The following is a 6,726-nucleotide window of genomic DNA, read 5'->3' on the forward strand; positions in this document are numbered from 1 at the left end:
CACCAAGCAGAGTGGTGCAGTCAACATGCCAGAGGGATGGAATGCCATCCAGAGGGACCCGGACAAGCTCGAGAATTGGGCCCGTGTGAACCTCATGAGGTTTAACAAGGCCAAGTGCAAGGTCCTGCACCTGGGTCGGGGCAACCCCCGGTATCAATACAGGCTGGGGAATGAAGGGATTGAGAGCAGCCCTGCCAAGAAGGACTTGGGGGTACTGGTGCATCAAAAGCTGGACATGAGCCAGCAATGTGTGCTCAAAGCCCAGAAGGCCAATCATATCCTGGACTGCATCAAAAGAAGCGTGGCCAGCAGGTCGAGGGAGGGGATTCTGCCCCTCTGCTCTGCTCTGGTGAGACCCCACCTGAGGGAGTACTGCATCCAGCTCTGGAGCCCTCAACATAAGAAAGACACAGACCTGTTGGAGCAGGTCCAGAAGAAGGCCACGAAAATGATCGGGGAGATGGAACACCTCTCCTATGAAGAAAGGCTGAGAGAGTTGGGGTTGTTCAGCCTAGAGAAGAGAAGGCTTTGGGAGACCTTATTGCAGCCTATCAGTACTTACAGAGGGCTTGTAAAAAAGATGGTGGCAGATGTTCTAGCAGGGCCTATTGCAACAGGACAAGGGGGAATGGCTTTAAACTAAAGGGGGGTAGATTTAGCCTAGATGTGAGGAAGACATTTTTTACGCTGAGGGTGTGTCCTGGTTTCGGCAGGGATAGAGTTAATTTCCTTCCTAGTAGCTGGTACAGTGATTCAAGGTGAGGTTGGCCGGGGCGCTGAGCAAGCTGATCTAGTTGAAGATGTCCCTGCCCACGGCAGAGGGGTTGGACTAGATGACCTTTAGGGGTCCCTTCCAACCCAAACTATTCTATGATTCTATGGTTCTATGATTTTACCTCCTGACTAAGAATAAATATAACTATAAAGTACTCTTAAATGGCCAGAAAATTAAGTCATTGACAGTCAACAATATATAAGAAAAATGTAGTAAAGAGTTTCAAACACTTTATCTACTTTTGGTTTTACTTGGCTTCAGCTATAGAAGCATGTGACTAAGTAAAAATATTTAATATTTTGATATCAAAGTATTCACTGATGTGGGGATGTCACTGTGCTAGGCAGCCAGCATGTTTCTGAGCACATCACTATATGCACGCCTGCATTCAGTAAGTAAAATATTTTCAAAATTTGCCCCCAAATTTAAGACTTCTAGCTGAGTCTGAGAAGTTTAATTCCAACTGAATTTCTATAGGATCTGGGTGCCAAATTCTTTAACTTCTTTTCCTTGTTTCCACAGCTTTAAAGTGATGATAATTTTTAGTACTTGCACTCTCCTTTCATTGTTTCTGGTCTGCTATTAAGGAGTAGTTTTTTTCAGGGTACTCATACATGTAGGCCAGTCCTTGTGAGATTTGCCAGGCTTCTGTTAATAATCAGTATTCTACTACTACATGCAACATGGAAACAAGGCAGCTCTTTATTGTTAGGTCATAACACTTGCAGTGTTACAACTTGAACGCTAGCAGTTCGTAGGTGAAAAATATCCTTGCTGATGGATTAACATTAGCTGGGGGTAACTTGTATCAATGGTATCTTTACACAGGATAAAACACCAGATGGATATTATTTCTGATTGCATAGTGCTATGAAATTTACTTCAGGAGAAACAAATTAACATCAGTCCCAGTTAAGCTAAAGTACATGCATTTCAACATACTTGAAATCACATAGCAATTTCTTTGTGTTCTGAAGCACCGATAATCCAATGTCCATTTATTATGTTCTATGAGTATAACTGAGACATACATTCAACCCTCCCCAAAAAAGTCATGCAAGGGACAGACTAAAATATTTTTATTGATACTCTTATCAAACTAATGCTTCAGAAGGTTATTGAGAAATAGAATATGGTATGCAATGTCCACTCACAAACTACCTCAAAATAAGCATTGGGAATACCTTGGCTCACTTTCAGGTATCCAGGCTCCTACAAATAAGAAAAAAGGATTTGCTTTACACTGAACTTCTTCAGAACTCCTGTGTTGGTTTGTTCATTAACATCAAAAACATTGAAGAATATTTATCTCCAGCTATTTCATCTCAGCATCTCTGTTCATTTTGAAACGATATAGAAATGGTCCAAGTGTAGAGTAACAGAAGTGTATTACTAGTGTAATATAAGCAATGCAATATAAACAGCCATTTAAGCTATTTTTAGATAATACATTTTTCCTTTCCTTTCCACATACGAAAAATTCTGCATAAAACATTAAGTACTTTTAAATTATTACTGTTCTCTGCATAGTTTTAAATATGATGAAGAACAGGCTTTCAAGGAGACTGACTGAAATACTTGAGTTTAATCAAAGCTCAAGAAAGCTATTTGTGTTAAGTTCCTTTTCCCATTTTTTGTTCTTTACACTCACTCATTGCACTTTATTTCAGATTAGATTTTAATGTTTTTGGCAATGCAGCTTACAAAGCCCAGGAAATGGGAAGTGTTGGAAATAAAGCAGCTCCAGCTGTGGAACAAGTTTCCTGAAAAGATTAGAACGTGGAAGGATGTGCTGGAATATCCTGCTTTCTATGGAAAAACCTCACTGTTTCATTACTTTTAAAACTTTTGGTCATCTTCTCCAACAGTAATACATGTAAAATGAAGAAACAAAATGTAATATCCTTCTGCAGTACCAGTGGCCTCAGTGCTGCAAAAACTATTCAAAATTAAATTCTCTGTGGTCAAACTCCTTTGACCCAAGTGATCCAACCTGAGAGGCACTAAGCTCCATGCTCTCCTCCCTGCCAAGGACACTTTCCTCATTTGTAACAGACATTTGTATGTAAAGGATTTTTTTACAGACATTTGTATGTAAAAGAGATAAAACCATGTTCTTTACCCTGAGTCAAGAGTAACACATAGTGCAGAAACAGGATCTTTCTAGCTACTGAGAAACAGCTGCACAAATAAACACTGCTCTTGCACAGTGTGCTCTGGGTCCATTCTGGACCCAACAGCAGACATAGGATGACAGGCCAGAGTACTTGCCACAAGAAGATTTGCACAAAAGAGACGCTAGTCTGGCACTGGCACTGGTCTCTGTGCATGTTTTCAGATCCAGCTTATTAATAAGATCCAAAAAGTGTCCATGAATACACCTTTTACCCTCCCACCTGAAAGAGAAAGGTGTAAAACTTCCAGGGAATGCAGTTTACCATGTCTGGATCCATGCTGTGAAGGAAAGACATAGAGGCATAACATACCTGATTCTTCCTTCTCTCGCTTGTTGTGTTTTGAGGAAGGAACTCTTTAAAAATGAGTATTCCTAATGTTTCAGGATGAAAGTGTTCATTCCACATCCAGGGAGAATTAAAATGACAGTTATTTTCAGTTATATTTTTATTACAGATTTGGAAAATAAAGTAGCAATTAAAATGAGACAAATATAACAATAGGCAAACCCTTCAAAAGAGAAGAATCCTTTTGTGTAAAGCACACACACACAAAAAAGATAAGCTCTTTCAGACTAATACCAAAAATACATAGGCAAGCACTTAATTTTTAGACATCTATAGTACACTGCAGATTTATTGCTTGAAAGGAGAAAAAAAGCCAGAGTACCTGAATAGGAAATGAATAGCCAAAATGTCATTAAATATAAAGAGGTGAAGTGTTTAATAAATATTTCATATTTGTACTTGGAAAGAAGCAAGGAGATATTATATTACAGATGAATGTTGAAGTACTTTTCATTATATTAATAATTAAGGAAGGCTTTAATCACCTATGTGGACGGTGGAGAAATAACGTAAGCTAAGGAAGCCCAGACAGTTTATCCAGAGTAGCAAAAGCATTGGCTGAGGAGGCAGCTAGTTTGCTGATGTTTATTTTTAGTAAAGTCTGGAATATTGGGCAAATTCCTGGCCAGAAGTAGCAGCTTATTCAGCAGTTCTGATCCAGGCTGACCCATGAATTGCTTCTGTCTGAGCCAGTGCTTTTTCTCGGGAAAGGAAAGAGATCTCAGGCTCCCAAGCACCCATCAGGCTCCCAAGCACCTGTCAGGCTCCTGAGCATCCGACCGGCTCCCACGCAGCCAGCACTCCCCAAACAGCTATGTGCCAAACTGCGACAGCGACACGATGTGCTGCTGCCGTCCGAAGGGGGCTTGGCCTGGGGGGTGACGACCGCTGCTGTGGGACTGTCTACTGAGAAAACCCAGATCCAGCTCTTGCAGCAACTGAAGCTGGAACAGCCAATATTTGTTAGCTCTATTCATGCATCGAGCAGTCCGTCTGTAGGCCTGTTGGTCTGGCCATTAAGCCTGTAAAAGTATAAAAAATTAAAATCATCTCATAAAGAATTAAAGAGAAAGCATATAATGAATATCAGTCAGCACAGTCTTATGGAAACAAGATCTTCTTAGACAAATGTGACATCCTTGGAGGGGATTTCACTTACAGTGGATAAAGACATAATAAAGGCACAATATAGGCTGAACCAAGACATTTGTCTGTGCTGTGCAACAGTCTGATTAAAAAATGAGGAGTAGACACAGCATCCATGCCCTCGCCTTCCCGGTTGCCCTTACAGAACAGATATGGGGCCCTGGAAGTTGAGGGCCAGGCAAATGAGGATGTGGACGAAGGTCCATCCGGGAGGTTGCCCAGGGTGAGGCAGTCAGCCCCACGCATTATGACTGCCTCTGCCAAGAAAAAAAGGAGGGTAATTGTTGTAGGCGATTCCCTTCTGAGGGGAACAGAGGGCCCTATATGCCGACCGGACCCGTCCCACAGGGAAGTCTGCTGCCTCCCTGGGGCCCGGGCTGAAGCTGGAACAGCCAATATTTGTTAGCTCTATTCATGCATCGAGCAGTCCGTCTGTAGGCCTGTTGGTCTGGCCATTAAGCCTGTAAAAGTATAAAAAATTAAAATCATCTCATAAAGAATTAAAGAGAAAGCATATAATGAATATCAGTCAGCACAGTCTTATGGAAACAAGATCTTCTTAGACAAATGTGACATCCTTGGAGGGGATTTCACTTACAGTGGATAAAGACATAATAAAGGCACAATATAGGCTGAACCAAGACATTTGTCTGTGCTGTGCAACAGTCTGATTAAAAAATGAGGAGTAGACACAGCATCCATGAACCATAAATTTAATGGGTTAAAATCTAAACAATTAACTGATGACAAAATGCTATTCTCAAGGGGGAATCTTCATAAAATAGATGTATTTCTAGTATTTACAGAGCCTGATAATAGACTGAAAGCTCTTAGTACCTCAGTGATGAGAAGCACATAAAGGCAACCCAGTAATATTTGCAGATGACACAGAGCTGACAAAGTGGTAAATACTGATAAGGAGAGAGCAATCAGAGAGACTGCTCTGAATTGTTTGGCAAATGAAACTTGCTTAAGCACAACATTTCAGTATAGCAAATGCAAAGTAATAGATTTATGACAGGAACAGTATTCTGTGTCCTAGAAAGCAGGATACTGTTAGCATGTAGCATTACTTCTGCAAAATCAGAACTTTAATGAGATGACAGTGGAGTAATACATCTACTGCTGGTTTCCATAAGTTTAGAAGGGTGGTAGAAATGAGACAACCTGTTCTTTTTCTACTAAAATGTTATACTTGAGTGCTTTTACCTCAGATGTTTTTTGCTTTTCATACGTATATGCACCACTTCATTCAAAATTGTCTGATTCTTTTATGAAAGTATAATAGATATTTTTATTTCAGTTTGTTTTTCATTTCTTCTCTTTGATATTGAAATAATTTCATTGAATTATATTTTAAATGAGCAAAGATAGAATGTACTAGCTGATCCATGTCAGAAACTGACTTTACAGCTGAATTTCTATTTTGGCATTCAGATGTGTCAGGGATACTATGGAAACCTGGACAATATTGGTATCCTTTCCATGAATTTCCATATGGAAAGGTATACAGCTTGTGGTGCTTTTTTCATGTTTTCAAGGGAATAAAACTACAGCTTTCTGTTTTTTTAAATAATACTGAGAGGTGTTTGCATTTGATTGTTATTGTTACATTTCTCCATCTATTCAGCACATCTAGATTTAACTGTAGGTCAGACTGGAAGCTCTAGTAGAGCAGTGACTGCTTCTGTCTCCACTTCTCTCTTTCTTAGCACAGTGGGACCCTGGCGCACTGCAAAGGTGCACCAGTACACCATAAGACCTGAATGGTTTGGCTACAGCAATACATACAATAAGGATATACCGGCTTACTGGAATGTTTCATTATCTACTTTGGTTGAGTTCAGTAGCTTAGTGACTAAAAGGTCTGTGGCACTCATCTATACTGGTATTGTTTTCCACAAATGGCTTTATTATTTTATCACTCTCGGCTTACAATGATATATATAGCTAAATTGATGGAGTAAGAAATATAATGTTATAATTACTTTTTTAAATTAAAAATCTTTAAAGTTGAATTGGTATAAAACAAGGATAAAGCATAAGTAATTTTAGGTCTGTTATATCTAGTTAATTAATTAGCTATTCAATACATCGGCAATACTGTTATTCAAGAAAAAATAAGGAAATTATTAGAATATAGAAGTACAGAGTCATAGAATCATAGAATCATAGAACCATAGAATCATAGAATAGTTTGGGTTGGAAGGGACCCCTAAAGGTCATCTAGTCCAAACCCCCTGCCATGGGCAGGGACATCTTCAACTAGATCAGCTTGCTCAG

This window comes from Pygoscelis adeliae, unplaced genomic scaffold, assembly GCF_000699105.1.
Source record: "Pygoscelis adeliae isolate BGI_AS28 unplaced genomic scaffold, ASM69910v1 Scaffold172, whole genome shotgun sequence".
Classification (NCBI taxonomy): Eukaryota; Metazoa; Chordata; class Aves; order Sphenisciformes; family Spheniscidae; genus Pygoscelis; species Pygoscelis adeliae.